General features: G+C 37.9%; 1 pseudogene; it reads left to right on the plus strand.

Annotated features, from left to right (window-relative positions):
• LOC131162032 (mitogen-activated protein kinase 9-like) overlaps positions 1–27,772 on the plus strand; it is a 70,217-nt pseudogene that overhangs the window by 20,899 nt on the left and 21,546 nt on the right.

A 27,772-nucleotide genomic window follows, 5' to 3' on the forward strand; every position in this document is an offset into this window, starting at 1 on the left:
AACTCACGCTCACCAATGTAGCACTTGCTCACACTAGCTTGTTACAAATGAAATTAACATGAGCACCCCCCCTCTCCAAGGCTTTAGTGAATAAATCAGCAAGCTGCAAATTAGACTTCACGAGTGGTTGTAATGAGTTTTTTGACAAGTTTCTCCCAAAAAAAAAAGTGGCTATCAACTTCAATGTGTTTCATTCAATAATGGAAGACTAGGTTGGAGGCAATATGAAAGTAGCTTGATTATCACACATCAACTACATAGGCTGTATGGAAAACCTAGTTCTTCCAACATGTTATTCAACCAAATGAGTTCATATGTACTGCGAGCCATTGTTATAGAACTTGACCTAGCCACTACAGTTTGTTTCTTATTCTTCCAAGAAACCAAATTACCAACAACAAAGATACAATACCCGATTTTGGATCTTCTGTTGAAAGGTGACTCGACCCAATCTGCATTTGTATATCCTTGAATATGAGTGACCTCAATCTTGATCAAGAGACGTCTCCTAGGTGCACCTTGGAGATATCTCAAGATGTGAATTACTACATCCCAGTGACTTGTTCTTGGAGAGTCAAGAAACTGACGTATAACTTGTTATGAAAGATATATCTAGTCAAGTGACTGTAAGTCTGTAACTAGTTCAACTTTCCAACAAGTCCTTGGTGCTGTCCTTGGTTAGGCAACAAATCACCATTGGCTGGCCCTAACTTATTGTTAGGATCCACTAGAGCTGTTAAAAAAATATTTGAAAATTGAAATGATTCAAAAAATCGAACTAAAAATTTGGTTATCTGATTTTTACAGTTTTTGGATATCGTTTCGGTTTATGTTTGTACTAGATCCAAGCTGACGGTTACTCAAATTGAACCGATGCACATGTATTTACTTATATTATTATATAAATATATAACTAAATTTATAATGTCTCAGAATTAAAAAATGAAGAAACATGGTTGTTTTTTATTGGTGATTTAGAACCTTAGGTAAATATAGTGTGTGGCAAACTACACCAAACCAAAACTCAAAACAAAAAATAATTAAACTCTCAATTCTCAAGTGCTAGGGAGCGAATATGCTCTTCTTTTTATGCCTCATTTCGAGTTCTCATTCTCTCCTCCAAGTCCTACCACAGATGCCCTCCCTTTACTTCAAATCTCCACAAGACTACCCCCTTCCGTTCTCCGCTAGCCATAACCTCTGCCCTTGCCAGTTGCCGCACTTCCATTGCTCCATTTGGTGTTCACCCCCATTTATTTCCCAACAATTTCTTGTTGGTAAGTTCATAAATTTTAAATTTCATTTCTTTGTGTTCTTTGTAGTATGTGTTTGAAGTTGAAAATCATAGATTGGGTTTTTGGCTTATGTTCTATGTGTTTCGTGAATCAATATTAATAGATGGGGTTTTGTATTTTACTCATGTTTTATTTATTTCATGAATCAAGTGTCAATAGATAGGGTTATGTGTTTTGCTCATGTTTTGTGTATTTTACTTCGAATCCTGCTCTTTTAGTGAATGGAAAGATTGGAAACAGTTGTTTCATATCTAGGGTATGTTCAAATTTTGGGGATGATCCCAATAATTGGAGAATTTCTTTTGTTCTTATTATGACTAGGCTGTTCAACGTGAGCATCAATGATGATCATTTTAGAGTTCTTGATTCATCACTTCCTTTCATTATTTTACCAGGTTATTCATTTATTTTTCCATGCTTCACCAGTTGTTGCTGTAATATGAGGATGAAGTTTACTTGCATCATTTTGGTTGGAAAGAATTATAGAGCAGATTCGGTATGGATCAGATATCCGAACTGATCCTTCAGTTGACCAAAATATTCAATTTGCTTCTAGTAAGAAAATCTCTGAACCTATGGGATCTGTTTGTTTCAGAAAATATAGGTTTGATTCAGATACCCAAACTGTGAACAACCCTAGGATCCATGGGCGTATCATCAAGTTTGGATCCCAATAGTCGAGTCTTATCTAAAAGATGAATGACATACTTCCTTTGTGAAAAGATGATTCGCATAAAAGATCTCAATACCTCTATACCCAAGAAGTTCTTTAATATTCCCAAATCCTTGGTCTGAAACTTAGTCTATAGGGAATGTTTTAGGCCCTGGATACCTTGATCATCATCATCATTGGTAATCACAAGGTCATCCACATAAATAATGAACAGAATCCTGTTGGATTAGCATGACAATAAAATACCGACTAATCTATCGCACACCATCTAAGGCCAAACTCAAGTATTACAACATTGTATCGACAAAATTATGCTTTGGGAGACTATTTTAAGTCATATAATGATCTCTTTCGCCGACAATCTAAGCTTGGCCCCCCCTGAGCAATGAAAACCTAGATGTTGCTCTCTATATAGACCTCCTTTTGAAGATCACCATGTAGGAAAACATTCTTTACATCTAATTGATGAAGAGGCAAGTGACGCAGGGGTTGGCTAAGGAGATGAACAAACATCCTGCAACAAGTTTGGCAACTGGGGAGAATGTGTTTGAGTAGTACAAACTGTACACTTGAGTATATTTCTTAGCGACAAGGTTGGCTTTCGACCAAGCCACGAAACCATCTAAATTGATCTTCATAGTATGCACCTAGAAACAACCAACCACAGACTTATTTAGAGGAAGAGATACCAACTCTGAAGTATCATTATCCTTTATGACATGCATCTCTTCAGTCATTGCAGTCCTCTACTTAGGATGGGACAGAGCTTTAGAAATAGATTTTGGAAGAGCAACGGAAGACAAAGTACTAACAAAACAATAATATGAGGTGGCGAGAAATCATAAAAAGGACTGTCCAGTGCACAAGTTTCTGTGTGCGTAGGTTTGGGGAAGAGGCAGACCATGATGAGTCTATAGTATGCAACCTTACCTTGCATTTTCAACGAGGCTGCTTCCATGCCCTTGACTTATGACCTCTAGGTGGCAACAACTATACCGTTGCGCCTAGGCTCCTCTTATGTTAGATTACGACTTTACCTAAAAGTGTAAGATATAAGGTTGTGGGCCAACAATGTATAACAAGCTTTAACCTCCGTTGCATATGCAGCCCAACAACACGTGGAGAGATAAACAAATGATAAATAACACCTATTATAGGGAATGCAATAATTTTTAAACACCACAAAATGAACGTAGGCAGCAAGATTAGAACCCAGGACCTCCGGGGAACTTTGCTTTAATACCATGCTAGATTACCACTTTACCTAATAGCTTAAGCTATTAGATTGTGGGCCAACAATGTATATCAAGCTTTAACACCTTCGGTGATAAGAAATCATACCAAACAAAATTAGAGATTGGATGTTGGGTACAATTGCATTTACCTTTAGAAATGGTTAATAGAAATAGTAATGTGAGTTTTAGGACTACTATATTATAAATTAAATGCATCCATGTTGTGTATATGGTGTAATAGTTGTAATATAATGTGTAACAAACATATTGTAATATAATATGTTTATTAAGCATATTCGGTTAATGTAAATGAATTCATAAATCAATTAAATATTATTTAGAATACAAATAAAGATAATTTAGACATAATGGTTAAATAAAATGTTATATCTAAGTTTAATTTTTTCATATTTTAAAAGCCCTTGTAATAATCATTTGTTTTCATACAAAAAAAAAATAAAAATAAGTGAGGAATTTCACTTTGCGTTTAAAAATCACATTTCAAGTTGAAGGAAAATTCATTTTGGAATTTATTGGGCATCACCAACTTGCTTTTGTTGCCAGAAGACAGATCATGGATGCAGCCCTCATCGCTAATGAGGTGGTGGATATTGATCAAAGAGGAAGGAGAAGCAGTGTTGTGTGTAAGCTAGATATAGAGCAAGCTTATGATCATGTCAACAATAGCTTTCTTCTTTATCTTCTTAGAAAGATAGGTTTGGGGGAGCGATGGTGTAGTTGGATCACCCATTGCATAAATACTCCAAGCTTCTCAGCACTCATAAATGGGTGCCTCTCCGACTTCTTTGGCTCCTTCAGAGGTTTAAGACAAGGGGATCCTTTGTCTCCCTTCTTCTTCATTGTGGTGATAGAGGTGCTGAGCCTTATGTTGGAAAAAACCATTGACAGGGGACTCCTTAAAGGCCTCAAAGTCGGCAGTAATGAAAGATCTTTGGAATTCTCTCACCTTTTATTTGCAGATGACACCATCATTTTTTGTGAGGATTACCCTCTATATATTCTGAACCTGCGTTGCATTTTAGTAGAATTTGTGGCTGTTTCAGGTTTGTAAGTCAATCTCAGAAAAAGCAAAATCATTCCAATCGGTGACAGTTCAAGATCTTCTTGCGGGTCTCTTGGGGTGCAAATTAGGATTCTTCCCTATCAGTGACCTTGGGTTACCTTTTGGAGCCAGATTTAAAGAAAAAAGAGTCTAGGACCCCATCATTGATAAGTTTGAGAAAAGGCTAGCAAGATGGAAAAGGAACTTCTTGACAAAAGGAAGGAGACTCACTCCTATTAAAAACACCTTGACAAACCTTCCTGTTTACTTCATGTCTCTCCTCCCACTGTCGATTTTTGTTGCCAAATTATTGGAAAGGATTCAAAGGAGGTTACTCTTTGGGGGGAACTTGGGGGCAGAATTCAAATTCCATCTAGTCAAATGGGGCCTGGTGAAACAGCCAATCAGTTTAGGAGGCTTGGGGTTTAAGTTCCTTTCACATCTTCAATAAAGCCCTTCTTGGAAAATGGTTTCGGAAATTCATGACTGAGAAGGATCACCTTTGGTGGAAAATTGTTGCAATGGAATATGGGCTTGAGCCCAATGGGTGGACCTCCCGGGCTTGGCTGAGGACCATATCGCATGAGGGGTGTGGAAATACATTAGGAAAGGTTGGAATGACTTTTTCTCCTTTATTAGATTTCTAGTGGGGGATGGAGACAACATTTATTTTTGACATGATGTGTGATTTACCTGAAGGCTCTTATTGCTTCACTTCCAGCGATCTACAACATAGCTTGTGATAGAGATGCTTGCATTAGTCATCACCTTTAACCATAAATACATGGGTTTTTATGGAATATCCCTTTTCATAGAAATGTGGAAGATTGGGAACTTCACCAGCTCATTGATTTCTACAGTCATCTTTACATGATCCAGCCTCAAAACACTCATGACCTTCCTGTTTGGTCCTTGGACAAGAAGGGGGTCTTCACTATCAGATCTTTTTATGAGAAACTTTTTATCCAGGAGTCGATTAGCATTCACTACCCTTGGTGTCAATTATGGAAGACAGCTGCCCCAAATAAGGTTGCTTTTTTCACCTGAGAAGCAGCTTATGATCTTGACCCTGGACACCTTGCAGAGAAGGGGGTTGTCCATTGCCAAAAGGTGTGCCCTTTGCATGGTTGAGGCTGAATCAGTAGACCATACACTTCCCCATTGCCCCTGGACTAGTAATCTTTGGAATGTGGCTTTGACTCAAATTGGGCAAAGGTGGATAACCGCTAGACCTGTGGAATGCAAGCTCTGGGCCTAGAGATGGATTTGGGCAATAAAGAAAAAGAGGAAGGCTTTGTCTCTCATTCCTCCTGCAATTTTCTGGTGTGCGTGGAAAGAGAGGAGCAGAAGGGTTTTCAAAGATTCAATTTCAACGCTTCAATTCAGCTAAGAGCAGTGGTTTATTGCCATTATTAGTTGGCATAGTGGACTTGTAGCAAATGAGTTTGTAATTTTTGATTTTTGTGACACCCTACAGGGTGCTTGCTTTTTTGTACTTTGGTTTGGCATCCCTTTGATGCCCTTTTTAATACATACTTTTCTTAAGTGATCCCCAAAAAAAAAAAAAAATCAACAAATTTCACTAAAATTTCAAGGATCGGATGAATTTTCAATGATTTGTTGTAATTTCAATGGAAATTTTGTAAAATTGAAATCGACTGTTAGGGTGATGGAAAGTGAAATTTTCGGCAATTTCGTGGAAACTTTAGATTTCGATAAATTTCAGATGATTTGTTGAAATTTCAATGGAAATTTTTGTAATACGGAAATCAACTGTCAGGGTGATGGAAAGTGAAAATTTTGATGTAAATTTTGACAATTTCATGGAAATTTATGACCATGAGATCAACAGAACTCAAGGTAATAGAATAGAGTTAACGCCAACAATCTGTTGATGAGTATGAGGCCTTCGAAGGTATTGCTGTGATTGTTTGTATGCTTTTCTTTAACAGTTCAGGGAGTGCTTCTCATCTCTTTTTACGCTTTCTTTTGCCTGGGGCATATGGAGCAGTTCATTTGGACATTTTGGAGAAGATTGGGTTTGTCCCAAGATTATGGAATATCCTTCGGCTATTTTGTTTTAGAGGTTTTGGGAGGAGTAAGGACACTGGTCTGTTGTGAGTTATCTGGAGTTTACTGTTTTATAGGGGATCTGATTGGAACAGAGTGCACATATTTTTTCTGAAAAGGGGTTGAGTGTATCTCAACTTTGGGACATAATACGTTATATGGCAACTCTATGGGCTTTTGTGGTGGGATGTCCTCAGGGCACATGTTTTTTGGATGTACAGTGGGACTAGATGGTCTTGTTATCTTGATTGTGGTTTTTATTCATTTTGGTTTCTTTGTTTTGTTTTGTTTTTTTCTTAAATGTTGGAATATTTTCTATTTTTATGATTGTACATTCCTTCTTTTTCTATTAAAAAATTGTGCCCTGAACTACAACTTCTTGCTTCTATACGGTGGCAGCACAGTAGTTTGATTATTTAATATAGCTTCAATAAGTATATACATAAACATACCTATAATACAAAACTAACACTTTTGTTAATTTTTTTTTTCCCTATTTTGTCTTTCTTTTCTTCTTATTTTTCTTTTTGAAAGGTTACTAATATTAGCTTGTTTTAACTCAGAGCATGGTTGACAAAGTATTTTTCACAGAATATGGTGAGGCATGTCAATATGAAATTCTAGAGGTCATTGGCAAAGGAAGCTATGGTGTTGTTGCGTCTGCAATTGATCTTCACACTGGAGAGAGAGTTGCCATAAAGAAGATTAATGATGTTTTTGAGCATGTTTCTGATGCCACACGCATTCTAAGGGAAATTAAACTCCTTCGGCTGCTTCAACACCCTGATATTGTAGAAATAAAGCATATAATGCTTCCTCCATCTCGAAGAGAATTTAGAGATATTTATGTCGTTTTTGAGCTGATGGAATCTGATCTTCACCAAGTGATTAAAGCAAATGATGATCTATCTGCAAAACATTATCAATATTTCTTATACCAGCTGCTTCGAGCTCTCAAATATATACACACAGGTTGGAATTTTTTTCCTGGTACTGGAATAGAATTTCCTTAGGCTGTTGTATACTCACTAATGCCGATGATATATATTGAATTTGCAGCAAATGTCTTTCATCGAGATTTGAAGCCAAAAAATATTCTTGTTAATGCTGATTGCAAGTTGAAGATTTGTGATTTTGGACTTGCTCGCGTATCATTTAATGATGCCCCATCAACTATTTTTTGGACTGTACGTCTCTATCGCGCAGCAAAATTAGTAATATCTTAGCAGTTATTTGCCTTTGCCTTTTATATTTAATCAGATTAGGTGGCGCTTAAGCATGTAATTGCAGTCTGTACTTTTTATAATTTTTATTTAACAATAAGTTGTAAGAATGTATTATCTTTATTTTGAAGGACTATGTGGCAACTCGATGGTATCGTGCTCCTGAACTCTGTGGTTCTTTTTTCTCGAAAGTAAGTTTATAAAATCAATTTTAAATTAATTATCTGGGATGAAGTTTCATCTTTCTAAACATTTTTCCATCTTTTAATTCTAATAGCAAATTAGGATTTGCTCAGCAGTGGAAAACAGTTTTCATTTTCTATCAATGTTTTCCTAAGAATTACAAAATTGCTACTTTGTTTCCCAATTTTCCAAACTGTATAGAAAAGTTGAAACTTAAAAAAAAAAAAAAAAATCATTTTCCAGCATTTCTATACAAATTTGGAAAGCTGGAAAGGGAAAATTAAACGGTTTTCTGCAACTGTGCAGGCCTTTCAGTTCTGTGTTTTTATGTGTATGTGATAATATCCATTTTTTGAATTTATTTATCTGATTAGTAACATTCTGTGCCTGATTATTGTGCAATTTGCCCTACTTATGGGACATGACTTGGCGGTTGAGGTAATCAGTGTCAAATAGAATAATGTCTATGGCTGCATGGAAGTGCAGTTATTTAATTGCTGCAAATTGCTTTCACAATGTTGGAAAGGGTTTTTTTTTTTTCGTTAGGGTCTTTTCTTGTGGCTCTATTTTCCTAGTGCCTGCTGGTTCTATATGCATAGATTTATTTGAGTGTTATTATTCACTGGAAAGCAGCCTATTAAGTCATCTAACCCTGCCTTTAGTAGTGGTTGGTGGATGGCTCTTGTCACATCCCTATTTTGGCACGTGATGGTGTGTAACTCAATCTACCAAATGTGAATACTTGAAGATTGAGCTACGTACTTTTCTTGTGGTTTACTCATCTTCACCAAACATATAATCACCTGCAACACTTGCATATACCCTCACCAATCCTCTCCATCTAGCCTCCAAGGATAAAGATTCAATAACCTTAACCATTCAAACACAGACTGAACTAAACTTGATTTAATTGGCGCCCAATATTGACGTTTGCTGAACTTGGCATGATGTAACCTCTGGTAGTTCAGACTTCAAAGGCAGTGGAGGGCAACTGGTGATGTAGGAACTGTGGAGGTTCCAAATTGGTGCATGTTGGAGTGCAGTGATGGTGGTTGAAGAGGTTTCGGGGCAGCTAGTGTTCGTGATGAGGGTGGTTGCATGTGCAGCCAAGAGTGGTTTTGTAACGACCTGCTACTTATATAACATTTATTTTTTTTGTATACATATAACATAATTACCACCTATCTGAAATACTACTGAAAATACCTCAGGCTCAAAGGAGCACTGGAGAAATCTTGTATGTCATACACACCTAAGCAGCGATAACAAGAAACTGTAAAGTGTCATATATACAATACTAGAAAACTATAATATTCTGAAGTATATTTACAACACAAAATACCTAGTGACAATATCAAAACCCCGGGATCTATCCCAAATCACTGGCACCAAAAATACACCTACCCTTCCAGTAAAGGTAGCACAAGACAACCTCTACCCGCGAGCCTGATCTGCTCGCCTGGTCGGATCTCCTGAAAAATAGTAAGTCACTGGGATGAGACGACGTTCAGTAAGAGGAAATATGCTATTACTAGTATGTGGCGGCTGAGTTACACATTTAGAATACTGAAATAATACTGATACTGTAATCTGAGAAAGCTGATAAACTGTACAGAATATATTTGTAATGTAATTTAAAGTACAACTGTATTTCTGAGTTTTGCTATTTGTACATATTGCTAATAAAATAATATAAACTACTGCGGTGTGATATATCTATACATAGGAACTTCTGCTGTACCCTGGGATCTGTGTATCATGATATAACCCCTCATGATAGGGTTGTGCGGCCCGTAGGCTGGACTTACTCTGGTTGGCCTACTAGGCAAGTCAATCTATATCTGTAATATTTGCCAATCTGGCCCACTGTAATCTCTCCAGGCAATCTCCAACTCTAACATCATCTAACTGGCCACCTCAACCCAGCTCACTGGGAAGATTGCAATCTCTCTTGGCACGGTTAGACGGAATCCACATACTATATAAGTAATGTGGTTGCACTCTATTCTGTAAATAGCAACGGTACCGTGCTCTACTGTCTATATATCTGTCTGTAATTTCCACAGGGATTTGATATCGTGTAATACTGTATACATATATAATATATATTTATCTTGCTACTTTTAACATGATTTCAAATCAACCATAACACTATAAATATGAAATATCTGTAATGTCTGTCTGTAATATCTGTAATTTCTGTCTGTAATATCTATAATTTTTATCTGTAATATCTGTACTATCTGTAATATCTATCTGAGTATTATGGTTTAGAAATCATGTTATTCTGAGAAATACTATAAGTCTCATTTTTTGCTAATAATCTGTATAACTGAATATCTGTAAAGTTGCATAATCAATCATGGTAAACTATAATAAACTCAGGTCACAGAACTATGTAAGTGAAATTTCATGATCTATTTCTGTAATTTCAATGTAAAAATAATAATCATGAGATTCTGGAAAAATAATCTGATCCACATGCTCGTAAATATACATCCATAATCTTCTATTATACATATTAAAAATCTCTAGCATAGCATATTTCCCTTACCTAATTTCTAAAAAGCCCCTACTGTACTTTGGCCTTACACCCGCAAGGTTCCCTACTCAATACCCTGAAACAACATCTCCCAGAACAAAATATCACTATTTTTCTATGTACAACATTTCTTATAACTGTGGGAAAGGCTAATACTAGATAAAATGCCTTACCCTAAGATTGGGATGAAATTCAAATCACTTCCACCAACGATTAGTTCTGGAAGACTTGCAGAGAACTTCACCAGGAGCGTCATGGTGGCTTCAGATCGTCGATCCAGCAAGAAACATAGCTTGGATCAAAGAGAGAAGGGGAGAGGAGCGTTTTAGAGAGAGAAAGAAGGGTTCCTGTGCAAAAATTCTGCCAAAAATCCGGGTTTCAACTATTTATAGATTTGGATTCGTTGACGAGATACGTCATCTTGTTGACGAGTCCCTGAACCCCTCGTCGACGAGTTTCAGACTGCCACAAACCCTCTCTCGGTATCTTCTCGTCAATGAGACGTGCTTTCGTCGACGAGATCCTTATGATCCTTTGTCGACGAAACCCCTGTGTTCATCGACGAAACCCTGATTAATATCTTGGGTTATTACAGGTTTGGGTTTGGAGTGGGTTCATCCACAAATTTTATAGTGCATTTTGCTCAGTTATTGGGAATAAGATGCTTTCGTTGGTCATTTTTGTGGGCCAATCTATCATCTCTATTAGTCACTCCTTTCCCTCCAATTGTGCCCATGAGTCCATATAAAGGGCCTCAAGGATGAGTGATGCTCAAGATCGGAGGCAGGGGCTTTTAAGGGCGAAATGGCCCACTTGCGAACAACAGATGGCAATAGAAGCCCATATTAAGATTTCTAAAATCCGAGGAAATCATCTAGTTTGAATGAGACTGCCTTGGTGTTGGAGGACTAGAGATTTGCTTCTTATTTATAGGTGCTAGGGAGATTAGATTCTTCTTCTTTGAAGGAGCACACTGCTGCTTCTTTGTAGGTGCCAGGAAGATTTGTTGCTTTATCTTCATATGCCCATGCTGCTTTCCAATAGAATTTAGGGGTTTAGTATACAAGTAAAGAGGGCATATAGATGGGTACATCTCTAGCTCAGCAAGTATCACAGCAGGATGAGAGTGTGGGTGATGCTTGTGTGGCAAAGGGTTTTGAAAAGGATCAGCACAACATGTCTGGTTTGGGAAAAGTGTGCAGGTGGAGAAGTAGGTTTATGGCACTTCTTTGGCAAGAGATGTAATTGTGAGTGGGAATCACAAGCATTTGTCTAGTGGGCTGAGTGCAAGGATAGGGAATGTTTTGAATATTGATGAGTTCTTTAGAAGTGTTTCTATGGAGGATGGTGGTCATGTGACGGTTTTAAGGAGGAAGCCATGCAGATGGAGGTTAGTTTTCGTGTTGATCAGGTTGGTGATTGAGATGCTGTGAGTTCTAATAATGCAAAGGTGGGATGGATGGATGACAGAATCTATGGCTGAGGGAAAGTCAGTAATTTCAAAGATGTATTCTCATAGAGGGCAGAAGGGCCTAGGAAAAGGGAACTCAGTTGAGAAGCTTAATGGTGCGGATGTGAGTTTTTTTGAAAAGAAAATAGTCCTAACAATTTTTAGGTTGAGGAGATTTTGAATGGGTTGCATATAGAGAAAATAAGAAGGTTTGTGAAGAACCCCCCCCCCCCCCCCGCCCCAAAAAAAAAAAAAATTAAGGAGAAGAAATGGGGGTGATGCATTTGATGATGAACATGTGTTGTATAGTGATTCTGATTGTGATGAACGGTTATTTATCAATGAGGTTCATGATCAGTTATTGTCATGCCCCTATTTATGGTACGCGATCGGACTTGACTCCATCCAAAATCTGGTGGAGACACTAGGCCCTGGAAAGGAATAGTTTTGCAAAAATCATTGTTTGAGTACAAGTAATAAGGATTTTCACCCTATTAGTTTGGTTACTAGTGTGTATAAGATTATTGTGAGGGTGCTTCCAAATAGGCTGAATATGGTAATCGGAGGTATGATTTCTCAGGCACAAAGTGCTTTTGTGGGGAAAGGCAGATTGTGGATGCCATTTTTGTGTGGAATGAGGCTGTGGAGGATGTGAGGAGTAAAGGCAGGGGAATTGTGTTTTAATTGGATTTTGAAAAGGTTTATGAATTTGGAGAGGAAAGGTTTTCGGTGTACATGGAGGAATTAGATGAGGGGTTCTTTATCATTGCTTCCTTTTCTATTATTATTATTAATGGGGTGCCTAACTTGCTGTTTAGGTTTTTGAGGGGAGTTAGGCAAAGAGATATGTTGTCCCATTCTTGTTTGTCTTGGTAGTTGATTGTTTACTAGAATGATAGATAAGGCGGTTGATAGAGGGTTTGCAGGAGTTATTAGGCTGGGAAGTGGGAGGGTCTTAGTGTCTCATCTTCATTTCGTTGATGACACCATCTTTTTCTTGAGGATCATAAGGAGTTTCTTTTAAATGTGCTCACCATTTTATAGCCTTTTGTGCATTTCAACCTTTAGGGTTAAAGTTAATTTAGGGAAGAGTGGGATAGCTAGTACTAATTTGGGAGTTGATGGATCTTAGAGATGGCTTCTTTAGTGGGGCTGGTGACTTTATATTAGCCTTCAACGTGCTTAGAAATTTCTTTGGGTGGTAATCCTAGGTCAATGGGCTTTTGTGGTAGAGAAGCTGCCTAAGCATTTGGATGGGTGGAAGGGTGCTCTTTTCTCTTTAGGCGGTCGTGTCACTCTTATTCAGTATGACCTTTCAAGTATACCACTTTATTTTTTGCCCATTTTTAATGTTCTTGTGGTGTAGCTAGGACAATTGAGAGAAATATTAGAGGCTATCTGGCCTGCAGTGGGGGAGAAGAAGGACCATTTGGTTAAGTGGGGGTGGCGTGTAGGTCAGGAGAAAAGAAAAAAAAAAGAATGGGGGGAAGGGCTCTTTGATTATGTTGGAGGTGGTATGGACGTCAAAAAAAGGAAAAAAAAAAAAGGAGGGGGGGGGGGGGGAGGGAGGGGGCTGGATCTTGAGAAATTGGTGTCTAAAAGCATTGCCTCAATGAATAAATGATTATGGAGGTTTCCTTTAGGAGAACCCTCTTTGCATAAAGTAATTAAAAGTAAATTTGGCTTACGAGAAAATGAGTGGGATACTAGTGTGGGGTTTAGGTATTCTTTTGAGAGTCTTTGGAGATGTATACCTAAGCTTTATCCACATTTTATTTCTCATACCAAATTTAGGGTGGGTAATGGGGTTCATATTCGCCTCTGAGAAGATCCTTGGGTTTGAGATTTGGCTTTTTTTTGTGTCGTTTCCTCAAATTTAATTTTTTTTTTCACTACATAATTGGCTTTTTTTTTTTCCTTCTATCAGGCAGAATTTTTCCTGGGATTTCCATTTTTGTAGTGCTTTGATTGATAGAAAGGTGGTGGAACTAGTGTCTTTCCTGAGGCTTTTGGAGGTTGCTGTTCTTGCAAAAAGGAGGATGTGAGGAAATGGGTGCTGGATTCTTCAGGGAACTTCTCTTGTAGATCTTTCTTTGAGTTTCTGATCCGGGAATACTTGTCTTTTTCCATCCTATTATAGCAGTATTTGAAGCTAAAGTTCCATGTAAATAAAAGATTTGGTTGGTTGTTCTTTCTCCACAACGATTTGAAACATACCTTGTGGTTTTAGTAGGGAAAGTTTGGTTTGTTTGAGGTCGGTGGAGGACATGCTGACTATTTCTTTTTCAGGGCTCAGGAGCAAAGACAGATTAGCCCTTTTCAGATGTGGGGTGAATGTTGTGTCATAGGGTGTTGGATGGAATGCAACACTCATGTCTTCAAGGGAAGAAAACTTATTGAATCTTGGCTTTTCATTTGGGATAAAATTCAATATTTGGCTTCATTATTGGTCGATTGATGGTTGTTTCAATGGAACATGTTTTAGTTTATTGTGTTCTTATTACAGGAGGATTTCTTATTCTCCTATTTTGTGTATTCTTTTATTAGTAGTAGTTTTTTTTTTTCTATGAAAAGTGCAAACGATAAGCCAAAGAAAGAGCATTTCTTAAAACACTACACACATACACACACACAAGCTAAAGGCAAGCCTCTCAATATCTCTGGTGTTGCTCCTGAAGTGAAGTTTGCATCGCCAGTGTTGAAGGCGACCTGAATGCAAACATTCACTGGTGCTGCTCTGAAAGCAAAGCTGTATCACTGATGCTGCTCGGATGCTTTCTCAATAGTGCTCTATTGCCAGAACAATGGGTTTTCCAATGCATATAAAGAGGATGACTACGAGGTTGTTGGGCTTCTTAACCTATTGGACCTGATTTTTCTTCTAACCGTACCTAATTTCTTCCAATTAATTTTCTTTCTAGCAATTTTCGTCTTTCAGGCTTCTTTACCAGGCTTCTGTTATACCAAAAGCTATCACAAGCTGTCTCATGGGTTTTCATCATTCTTTCAAGGTAGAAGGAAAAGGATTTAACTTTGATAGATTGGAGAACGACTTGATTCATGTAACTGAATTTGTGGGCAGCCGATTTTCCTGTTTTAATGCTGAAAAAAAATGTAGAATTCAGAAGGTCTTGACTTAGGTCATGGTTGGGGCATTGTGGATTAGATAAGAATATTGGGGGTGTACTCCTCGGAGTGAAGGAGGTTTTCTTGAGGTGTCATCTGATAATATAGTGGACTTAAGTGATTGTTTCATATATGAACAGCATGAGGCAGGGGATGAAGTTTGTGATAGGACCTTTGAAGATGATCAGGTTAGCGTTGACCATTTGAAGAGCACAAATAATCAAATAGAAAATTTAGTTGAAGAGGAGGCTTTGCCTACTGTTCCTTCTATATATTTTCTTCCCTTTTATATTGTTAACCAGTAGTAGAGCAAGGTATGTTTGAGAATGACTTTTTAATGGAAGATCAAGAGGGGGTCTTACATCCCAAAGAGGTATATTGTCCATTCCTTGCTCGTCAAATTCTTTGTGCCAAAGGGATACATCTGAGAGTGGGGATGTGGCCATTAATTCATTAGGGAATGAGAGAGACGACTGGGACCCTCAAAAACTCCTTGGGGGATGGGAATTAAGATTGTGAACCCTTTAGAAAAAGAGATGAAAGTGGTAGTTTCTTGCAAAACATGAGAGGAAGAATAAGAAGGCACAAAAATAATTGAATATATTAGCTACTTTGGGTGAATTAGGGGGTCAACTGATTAGGGAAGAGGTAAGAGGGGAAGGGAAAGCTAGTTAAATTGTGAAGATCAATAGTTGAATGTTAGGGGTCTAGTGAGAAATAGGAGCTGTCTTGGGGAAATTCTGTATAGGAGTTTTGATATTTTTTAATCCAAGAAACCAAACTTAAAAATGTGGATGGTGGAGTGGTTCATAGTATTAGGGAGGGTAGGTGTAAGGAGTTGGAGGTTCTTGCTTCTCAAGGGGCAATAGGGAGAATCCTCATCTTGCGGGATACTTGTTTAGTTGTTAGAATTGACAGTCTCGTGGTTCTTTTATTTTATTTTATTTTATTTTCGGTCTTTGTTGGATGTGAAAGGAAGAGACCAGTGGTTGTTCTCTTCGGGCTATGATCCTTCTAGACATGCTTTTAGGCCTTATTTTGGGATGAGTTATTTGCTGTGTGGTTTTTTTTTTTTTTTTTTCACCTAGGTGGGTTTTATGGGGAAATTTAAATGTGGTGAAGTTTCCTTGGGAAAAGAAAGGGGGTGCTAGGATCACCTCGAGATGGAGAATTTTGATAGGTTTATCAGAGATTGTGGGCTAGGGAATTTTCCTTTGGGAGTACAGCTTATTTCTCTTGTCAGTGGCCCCTTTTTTTTTGTTTTTGTTTGGGGGTGGAGGCATGGAGTGAGAAGTAGCTAGTCTTTTAGGTAGGTTCTTGTTTTCTAGTGAATGACAGGATGAGTTTCCTATGGGTTTTTTTTTGGCCAATGTCAAGTCATTTCTGTATTTCACTAGTCTTAACAATGTCTAGTTGGGGCCTGCTCCATTTAGATTTGAAAATATGTGGCTCGGTCATAAGTCTTTTCAATCTTTTCTTAGGAATGTTTTGAGCAAGAATGTTGAGAAGGGTTGGGAAGGGTTAGGTTTATGAAAAAATTAAAGTGCCTACAAGAAGAGTTGAAAACTTGGAATTTGAAGTTTTTAAGGTTTGAGGGCAAAGTAAAACAGCATATTAGGTGAGATTATTTGTTGGGTAGGAAAGAAGAAGAGGGGGGGTCTTATGGAATGTGATAAGGTGAGAGGTAAAGCTGATTCATGAATTAGTGGCGGTGATTTTTAGGGAATTGAGGAGTTGGAGGCAAAAGATGAAGTTTAAGTGGGTTAGGAAAGGTGAATGTAATTGTAATTTTTTTCATAGTTTGGCTATTGGTAGGAGAAGGAAAATGATTTGGGAATGGAATAGAAGAGAGGGAAGGTTACTATTGATTCTTCTTTCGTCAATGAGAAGATTACAGATTTTGTTGCTGATTTGTCTACCGAGGAGGATGTTTGTAGGCCTATGCATGAGGTGTTGGAGTTGAGTCCTATTTGTAGTGATCACTAAGGTGGTTGGAGCAGCCTTTTGAGGAAAGTGAGGTTTGGTCAAAGGTGGTGGTGTTGCATGAGAGGGTGTATATCTAATGCCTTTTTCTCTGTCATCATTATTAGAGAGCCTAAATCTAGGTTCAAGGCTTCCAGAGGTTGGGAAGGGGTTAGGCAAGGAGATCCTCTTTGCCATTTTCTGCTTGTTCTTATGGTTGATGTTTTGAGTATATTGGTTCATAGAGTTGTAGAAAGAGGATTCGTGAGAGGGTTTGGGGTTAGGAAGCAAGGGGGTTGTCGTTTCTCATCTTCAGTTTGCAATTCATACCATTTTCTTTTTGGAAGTTCTTACGGAGTCTTTTATATGTGCGTCCTATTTTGCAATTGTTGGAAAGGGTCTTTGGTTTAAAAATAAATTTGGGGAAGTGGGTTAGGTTGTACTAATTTAGATATTTATAGATCTTTGGCATTGTCCTCTTTAGTTTGGCATGGTATTCTTAATCGGCTTCTTATTTATCTAGGGGTATCTCTAGGTGGGAATCCTGGATCCTAGGGGAAGGTGTCTAAGAGGTTGGATGAGTGGAAGGGTGCCTTTGTTTTCTCTTGATGGGCATAATACCCTTGTTATTGCTGTGAGGGTAGCCAATAACATTGAGAAAATCATGGGACTTTCTTTGGTCTAAAGTTGGGGAGAAAAAAAGATCATTTGGTTAGTTGGCAGGTTGTTTGTAGGTCTAAAATGGAGATTTTTTTTTTTTGGGGGGGGGGGGGGGGGTGGTGTTGCTGTGGGAAAACATTGTGGAACTACAACCAACACATAATTTGGGAAAGATGGAAGAATGGGAGGTTGGATCACATTTTCACTTCAATTCAAATTCATCGAAAGCCTAAGTCTTACATGGTTTTCACACATTATTTATAACATGAAATTGCACATATATCCCTATAGATGCATGCAATTACAAAAAACCCTTAATATACACAAATATTACAAATCAACCCACAAAATAATATAAGCCTAATTAATTATCCTAATCTATTGGGTTTGTCACACCTGATCAATGGGTCCCACTTAATTGAGTCAGGATGGATTACAGAAAAATCTAAACTTTTAGGCCTAAAGCAAATATTAATAATCAAAAGACGTTCTCCTGAAAATAATATGATGGAGAACAAAATGGAGAAATCTAGATGTAACAATTTGCAGTACGATCCAAAAATCAAAAGAAAGTCCAACCAACTAAATCATTAGAGTTCCAACAAAGTCAAGAGGATATAAAGAATAAAAACCCACTAGTGAGACAAAATAAAACTGGAAATAATGCAGCTTGATCCCTCTACTAGTGCCAGGAGTGGAAGGGTAGCTAAACTGTAAATGCAACCTAGTTTGCAAAAAGTAAATGGTTGGAATGAGGCAACAGCCGCAACACTTAGTGAATGGATGATAAAGGTAACAAGAGCTAAAATGTGCTTATACAATATAATTTTTGAAAACTTTGTTCTTCTTCTAGAAAACCAAATTTAATCTCATCATTAGCATTTAGAATTCAGATATCACATACTAATATTTTCAGATCAATACAAATAATAAAAATTTGAATATAGAACCTGGTGGATGCACCAATCTTCAAGATTAATAGAAATAGAATAGGACATGTAGAATTAGAGTCATCTGCGTGTATACATGGCCCACAATCAGAATAACAGGTGTATTGGAAATATTGGGGAAGGGACACAACAAGCTGGTCCTCGCCCTCCAAAATCTTAGCAGCTGGTCAAATAGCTATCTATCCTAAAAACATATAAATTATAGAAATAATAATTTTCTGAAAATAGTGCAGCTGTTGTTCATTTTCAGACTGACTTCTAATCACAAAGTCAAACTCAGTACCAAAATATAATTTCTAAAAGTAAAATTTTAGATAATTTGCATAGAACAGTTTTTGGATTCATAAAATAGAAATAGTTTTATGAAAATAGCTTTATCATCCACTCAGCGTAAGATACAAAAGATTAGAGTTGTGGGATAACGCTTGTACTTGGGTCACCATCGGGAGGATTATCTACACCTAAAGATAATAACAATTTTTTTGTGTTATGACAATTGTGTATGTGAATACATGCTGTGGATCGATATGTATGTGCTTATTCATGTTGCTGCTGTTATTATTATAATTAAAAACTTTTCCCCTAAATCTTTGGTTTTTCTAATACAAATTTTATCTTATTATACTAGGCTTACATCATAAAATTAATTTTCATATATATATATATAGATAGTATATGTCAAATTATGAAATTAAAACATAGAAAAATATCTTGTTTATAGGAAAAATGTATTTCATATTGTTTTCACTCTTTGCACAATCAAACTATTGCTTTTAATGAGATATTATTAAAATATTATGTGTAAATAAATTTGTTATTTTAATTTCTCATGAAAATTAAAACAATATAAATATGATATTTTAATTTCTCAAGAAAAATAAAACAATAAATATACTAATAAAATTCCATTATGGTTGTATATTTGAGATTAGGAGTATTGAAAACTAAGAATAAAAATTGATCAGAGGAATGGGAGATGGTGGGGTGCTCAACACATGGTAGGAATGGGAGAAAGGTAGAACCCAGAATGAAAACGAAGAGAAAAGGAAGAAAAGGGGAAGGGGAGAAATAACCGTGGGGTGTGTGCGCTAACAGTGGAGGGGGACGAGGGAAATGTGTTAATACATAGGGGGAGTTAGACCACCCACTCCCTCTCTCTCTCTCTCTCTCTCTCTCTCTCTCTCTCTCTCTCTCTCCGTTAATAATATTAATAACATAACATTAACTTCATTTACAACCTAATAAAATAATCTAATCCTTTATATAAATAAATTGTTTTCTATTATAAATAATGTTATCCAAAAAAATATATTTTCATAGCTTATTATTATCATCTATTTATTTATTTGAAAGTTTAAATCTTGTTGAAATTTTATTAAAATGAATGACCTAACTTGAAGATAGGTCTCACCCACCATTTATAATACAAATTAAATGCATTCTAGTGACAATAATATTGTTACTAACTCTCACAAATTGACATGCTAACACACTTAATAATAGCAAACATAAAGACACTCTCCCTCTAGCTGCAGCATAAATGTCATATGCTCCTAGCTTGTTACAAATAAATTAACATGAGCACACCCAACACTTTGGTAAACAAATCAGCAAACTGTATATCAAACTTCACATAAGCGGTAGTAATGAGCTTCTGCACAAGTTTCTCACGAAGAAGTGGCAATCAACTTCAATGTGCTTCGTCTACTCATGAAGACCAGGTTGGAGGCAATATGAGGAGCAACTTGATTGTCACACATCAGCTTCGTAGGCTAAGAATACAAAAAGCCCAATTCTTCCAACATATTCTTCAACTAAACAAGTTCACAAGTAGTGTGAGCCATAGCTCTATATTCTGACTCAGCTTTTGACCTAGCCACCACAGTTTTTTTCTTACTCTTCGAAGAAACCAATTACTACCAACCAACTACCAAGATATAGTACCCAGTTGTAGATCTCTGGTCAGAAGGGGACCTAACCCAATCTACATTTGTATATCCATGAATACAAGTGTGACTTTGATAACAATATAAAATACCTCTCCTAGGTGCACTTTTGAGATATCTCAAGATGCAAATTACTGCATCCAATGACTTATCCTTGGACATTCTAGAAATTGACTCACAACACTTGTTGGAAACGATATATCTGATTGAGTGACTGTGAGATAATTGAACTTTCCAACAAGTCTTCGGTACTGGCTAGGATTAGGTAGCAAATCACCTATATATGACACTAACTTCTTGTTAGGATCCATGAGTGTATCAACTGGTTTAGATCCCAACAATCTAGTTTCATCCAACATATCAAGAACATACTTCCTCTGTAACAAAACAATTCCTATACGAGATCTAGATGCTTCTATGCCCAAGAAATATTTCAACGGTCCCAAATCTTTGGTTTGAAACTTAGTTTGTAGGAAAAGTTTGATACTCTGAATACCTTTATCATCATCACCTATAATGACAATATCATCCACATAAACAACAAGAAGGATTCTACCTGATGAAGTATCACGATAAAACATGGAATGATCCATTGTGCACCGTCGAAGACCAAACTCAAGTACTACAACACTAAAACGACCGAACCATGCTCTAGGAGACTGTTTTAAACCATGTAGAGCCTTCTTGAGCTGACATACTAAGCTTAACTCCCTCAGAGCAACAAATCTAGGTGGTTGCTCCATGAAAACCACCTCAAGGTGACCATGCAAGGAGGCATTTTTCACATCTAACTGATGTAGAGGCTAGTGACAAGTAGTAGCTAAGGAGATGAACAGACGTACTGATGTAAGTTTGGCAATCGGAGAAAAAGTATCAGAATAATCCAAAATATACGCCTAAGTATATCCCTTAGCAACGAGACGGGTCTTTAGATGAGCCACAGAATCATTAGGGTTGACTTTCATAGTGTAGACCCAACGACAACCAACCATAGACTTGTCAGGAGGAAGAGGTACCAAGTCCCAAGTGCCATTGTCATGTAAAGCATTCATCTCTTCAACTATAGCATTCCTCCACCCAGAGTGGGCTAAGGCTGCCAAAACATATTTAAGAAGGTTAGTAGATGATAAAGAAGTAATAAAACAATAATAGAGTGTTAAGGAGTGCACGTGCGTTTACCTTTCTGAACAGCAATGGGAGGATCAACATCATGGGGAATATGATCATCAGCCGAGGAAACCAAAGGCATGGTACTAGAAGCTAGAGGGGACTCTCTTCCTTGAAGCCGCTATAGTGAATACACTTGCAAACTAGGATGATCAAGATGATGAGAAGGACTTGAACTACATGGAGACTCAAATGGTTGGTTAGGCAAGGACAACAAAGTTGAATATGGAAGATTGGGCAAAGGAAGAGACTCATTGAGCTTAGAGGCACTTGGGGACTAGGTGTTGTAATGTGTAGACTCAAAGATGGTAACATTGGAAGAAACAAAAAAGTGATGCAACATAGGACTGCAACAATGATATACCTTTTGAGTATATGAGTAGCCCAAAAAGACACATTTTATAGCACTAGGATCCAACTAATCCACCTAGGAGTTAGTTGATGACAAAGGACACACCCAAATATATGAGGAGGGAGAGAGAATAAAGGTGAATTAGGAAAGACAATGCAGTGGGGAATTTTACCACTAAGAAAAGAGGATGACATCCTATTGATCAAATAGGAAGCAGTAAGTACAACATCATTCCAAAACACTTTAGGTACATGCATTTGAAAAAGTAAGGTGCGAGTGATTTCAAGGATACATCTATTTTTCCTCTCTTCAACCCTATTTTGTTAAGGAATGTGGGCACATAATGATTGATGGACAATACCAAACTGAGTCATGTAATTAGTGAATTGTGCACCAAAATACTCTATAACATTTTCACTTCGAAGTATTTGAACTGACAAACCAAATTGAGTTTTATTTCAGAACAAAAGGCGTAAAATACAATAAATGACTCCGAACTATTTTTTATTAAATATAACCAAGTCATTCTTGAATAATCATCCACAAATATTACCAAGTACCAGAAACCGAACACACAACTCTACTAAGACTGCAAACATTAGAATGAACTAACATAAATTGGCTTGTAGCTCATTTATTGACTCGGGAAGTGAAAGGGACTCGATGGTGCTTTCCCAACTAACAAGACTCACAATCAAGATAGGACTTTGAACTCAAACTAGGAATAAGGCATTTTAACTTTTCCAGTGAAGGATGACCAAGACGACAATGAATTTGGAAAGGTGTGGCAGCAGCAGTGCAGGCGGTAGAAGGAGATAGCAGCTCAAAGTGATAGAGTCCACCAGCTTCATGCCCTACGCCAATCGTCTTCCTCATATTCAAATCCTAAATAACCACAAAATTTGGGAAGAATGTCATTGAACAATTCTTGGATTTAGTAATATTGCTAACGGACATAAGATTGAAAGGAAATTTGGAAATATACAAAATTGAAGGAAGAGAAATAGAAGAATTGGGATTTACAGTCCGAATTCCCTTGACTGCAGTGGTGGATCCATCAGCAAGAGTAACACAAGGTAATTTGTAGGATATTGAAGAGTGGAGAAGAAGCCAGGTATACCTGTGATATGATTAGTGGCAGCAGAGTCTATGACCCAAGGACTTGGACAAGAAATACTAGATAACAGGCATACTATGGGAAAAGAAGCTTGTTGTGATGCTTGATACTGCTGGAACTTGGAATACTCTTCCTCTGACATGGATACAATACATTGCCCCCCACTCGGCCCCAAAGGTGAGGAGTTGGTGGTGGGTGCATTGGCTTCCCCCAAAGGTGTGAATTCGGTGGCGGGTGCATTGGCAACACGTGAAGGTCTACCATAGAGATCCCAAAACTGCTCCATAGTATAATTACTCCGTCCAAAATGAGTGCACTTGCGAAGAGCACCTCTGCCTCGTTTGTCTCTACCACCATGATCACTTGAACCACCTCGATAACTTTTGCGTTTGTTTGGTAGAGAACTAGAATCACCTTGTGTTGCAAAGGCTGTCCTCTTGGAGCCTGATACAAAAGCAGGAGAATGCATCCTAAAGCAAGCACAAGGGACACGAGAATAAACATCGGCAAATGATGGTAGCGTTGCATTACTAAGTATCTAGGACCGGACTGCCTTAAACTGGGGTCTCAAGCCCGTTGATTCTCATCTGCTCCCTCTACTTCTACATCTTATAAACGTTGGCGATTATAGGTTGCATGATGTTAAGCTTCTCATGAATACGCTTCATCTTTCCAAAATGATTTGCAGTACTCCTATCTCCTTGTTGTAACTGATAGTATTCTTGAAATAAATCATACAAACGTGTAAAGTTACTAGAGTATAGAAGCTTGACATAATCCCAAATCTCCTTGCACATATCTAGATGCATACACATCTGTGCAATTTGTAGCTCCATCGAATTCCATAAGAGGAAAACAATCAAGGCATCTTCTCAAACCAACTGCTAAATAAACTCGAACAGCTTTAGACCATTGAACATAGTTCTTTCCATCCAGATTTTGAGTCGTTATTTGTGGTAGCTGTTAGTACGATAGACAACAAACTTACCATAACTTGTTCTACATTTATTTAGGAAACAAATCTGTCAAGCCTACCATAATTTGTTGTATAGTTATTTAGGAAACATATTTATAAATATCTTTTTTAAATTAGGGGTCAATGCTTAATGTTAGGAGATGCGTAATTAGGAGATACTGTAATCAAGGGATATATACCATTGCTGTAATTAGGAGATATTGTAATTAAGGGATATATTGTAATTAGGGAAAATGACTTCTATATAAGAAAAAGGACCACTTTATTGAGGGTCATCAAGCAAATCTGACATGGTATCAGAGCCACTCTCTGAATCAACTTTGTGTTTGGTCCAATTTTCGTGCTTCTAGGCTCTGGTTTTCCGGTTTCTTGGGTGCGGTTTCTGGTTTGCAATTTTTTGGTGAATTTCGAGAGATTCTAGTTATGGCTAACAGCACCAACTCAGAAGTCTTTCAAACTCGGTTTACAGGGAAGAAATATGCTGCCTGGGAGTTTCAGTTTCAACTTTTTGGCATGGGAAAGGAGTTGTGGGGTCATGTTGATGGGAGTGATCCGGCACCTACCGATCCTATGAAGTTGGTTCAATGGAAGGTGAAAGATGCTCGCATGATAACTTGGATTCTTGGGTCTGTTGATCCACTGCTTAAACTCAATTTAAGGCCTTACAAGACGGCTAAATCGATGTGGGAGTACTTTAAAAAGGTCTATCATCAAGATCATTTCGCCCGGCTTTTTCAGTTGGAAACTGATCTTGTTGCCTATTCCCAAGGTACACTCTCTGTTCAAGAATATTTCAGTAGTTTTCAGAATCTTTGGGCTGAGTATTCTGACGTTGTGTATGCAAACATGTTGGCCGAGTCTCTTTCTGCTGTTCAAGCAGTCCATGAAGCTAGCAAAAGAGACCAGTTTTTAATGGAACTAAGGCCAGCATTCGAGTCTATTTGCTCCAACCTGATGCACAGGGATCCTTCACCATCTCTTGACGTGTGTTTTGGAGCACTTCTTCAAGAGGAACAATGTCTTCTTACTCTATCTTCGCTTCTGCAGGAGAATGCTGTTGCATACGCTGCTCAAGGCAAGGGGAGGGGTCGAGACATGCATACGGTTCAGTGCTACAGTTGCAAAGGTTATGGGCATATTGCTGCCCATTGTGCTAAAAAGTTCTACAGCTACTGTAAATAGAAGGGGCATGCAAGCAAAGAATGCCCAACACGTCCTCAAAATTGACTCGTGAATGCTTATCATGCTACTGCTACTGGCCACACTTCGGATGGGGTAACCAGCACTCAAAATCTTGGTTCAGTGTGACCTTCCACTGCTGCTACACCTGCCCTTACACTAGAAATGGTGCAGCAAATAATTGTATTGGCATTTTCTCTTTAGGGCTGCAAGGTAAGGGTACTATACCCTCTCAATCTTGGCTTGTTGATTCCGCTGCATCCAATCACATGACCAATTCTCCTGATATGCTTAGCAATGTTCGTAAGTACCCTGGTTCTTCTAATATTTAAGTTGCTAATGGCCATCTTTTATCGATTACTGGGGTTGGTGATATCACACCATCACTTACTAATATTTTTGTATCACCTGGGCTTTCTACGAGTCTTATCTCGGTTGGACAATTAGTGGATGATAATTATAATGTTCAGTTTTCTCGTGATGGTGGTCATGTGCAGGATCCTGTGTCAGGGAGGACAATAGTGAAGGGGCCTAAAGTTGGGAATCTGTTTCCATTATACTTTTCCATTCCTAGTATCATTTCTTTGGCTTGTACTACTGTTTCCAATAATTGTGAAGTATTGCACAAACGTTTAGGCCATCCAAACAATGTTTTTTTTTATCTCATTTGCTGATTTCTGGTTTGTTGAGAAAAAAAGATTCTTCTTTGCCTCATGCTTTATCTTTTGATTGTTCTACGTGTAAATTTGGAAAAAGTAAGATTCTTCCCTTCCCTTCTTCCGGGAGTAGGGCAAAGAATTGATTTGACCTAGTTCATAGTGATGTATGGGGCATTACTCCTATCATTTCTCATGCTCATTATAAATATTTTTGTGACATTCATATATGACTATAGTTGGTATACTTGGGTATATACCATATATTTTCAACGCTATAAGTCTGAAGTCTTTGCTGTTTTCAAATCGTTTCTAGCATATGTTGAGAATCAATTTTCCATTAGCATTAAGACTTTACAATTGATTTTGGTGGAGAATATATGTCTCATGACTTTCTTGAGTTTCTTCGTCACAAAGGAATTGTTTTTGATTGCTCGTGTCCTTATACGCCTCAACAGAATGGCATGGCTGAGCGCAAAAATCGACATTTGTTAGATGTTGCTAGGACCTTGTTACTTGCATCTTCTGTTCCTCCTAAATTTTGGGTTGAAGCTTTAGCTACAATAGTATATTTGAGTAATAGGTTGCCTTCTAAAGTTCTAAATTTCGACTCTTCTTACTATTGTCTGCATAAACAGCACCCTAGCTTTCTTGACTTGCACACTTTTGGCTGTGTCTGTTTTGTGCATCTACCTCCGCATCAATGTCACAAACTCTATGTGCAATCTGTGGAATGTGCCTTTATGGGATATAACTTATCTTAAAAAGGATTTGTGTGCTATGATGCTTCCTCCAATAAATTTCATATATCTCATAATGTTGTTTTTTTTTTTAGCATCAATGTTTCTTTCCTAGTTCTCTTGCATCATCTCCTGCAGTTTCTGTTCTTCCTCACTTTGATGATATGATATGCCCTCCTGAATGCTTCAAGCTTGGTTTTGTGTATGAACGCCGTTGGTCAACTCTACCCCTTCCCGAGTCTGATTTGCCACCTGATCCTGATGCCGTTTTGCATCCTCCTCGACAATCTGGCTGTGCTTCTCATCCACCGGATAGGTATGGTTTCCCTCATACCTCCTTCACAACCACCTTATCAACTGTGTCGATCCCTAATTCATACTCACAAGCTGATAAACATGAGTGTTGGAGAAAGGCTATGCAAGAAGAACTTCAAGCTCTTCAAGAAAATCGGACTTGGGACATGGTCCCTTGTCCTTCTTATATCAAGCTATTTGGGTGTAAGTGGGTTTTTTCTGTGAAACTTCAGCCTGATGGGTCTATGGACCGTTATAAGGCTTGTTGGAAATCGCCAGGAGTATGGGGTTGACTATGAGGAGACCTTTGCTCCTGTTGCTAAAATGACCATTGTGCATACTAGTATTGCCATTGCAACCTCCCAGGGATGGTCCTTTTTCCAGATGGATGTGAAGAACGCATTTCTTCACGGTAATTTACTGGAAGATGTTTACATGACACCTCCTCCTGGCCTCTGCTCGTCGTCGACGTCGAATGTGTGTAAGCTGAAATGCTCTCTGTATGGTTTGAAATAGGCTCCTTGGGCTTGGTTTGATAAGTTCCAAGCTACCTTACTTCTGTTTTCTTTCATCAAAAGCCAATATGATTCCTCGTTGTTTCTTTGTACAACTTCTGTTGGTATTGTTCTTCTTCTGGTTTATGTCGACGACATTGTCATCACTAGGACTGATTCTGCCCTCATTGATAAGCTCAAGTAGCATCTTCGTGATTCCTTCCATATGAAGGATCTTGGTCCTCTTCAGTATTTCCTTAGTTTGGAAGTTCAATCCGATTCATCTAGGGTTTTCCTGCATTATTGTAAATACATAGATGAGTTGATTTCCTTGTCTAGTTTGTAGGACTCCTCTTCAGTGGATGCCCCTTTGGAAGTGAATGTGAAGTATCAACGTGAGGAGGGGGATCTTCTTCCTG

Source organism: Malania oleifera, chromosome 8 (genome assembly GCF_029873635.1).
Source record: "Malania oleifera isolate guangnan ecotype guangnan chromosome 8, ASM2987363v1, whole genome shotgun sequence".
Taxonomy (NCBI): Eukaryota; Viridiplantae; Streptophyta; class Magnoliopsida; order Santalales; family Ximeniaceae; genus Malania; species Malania oleifera.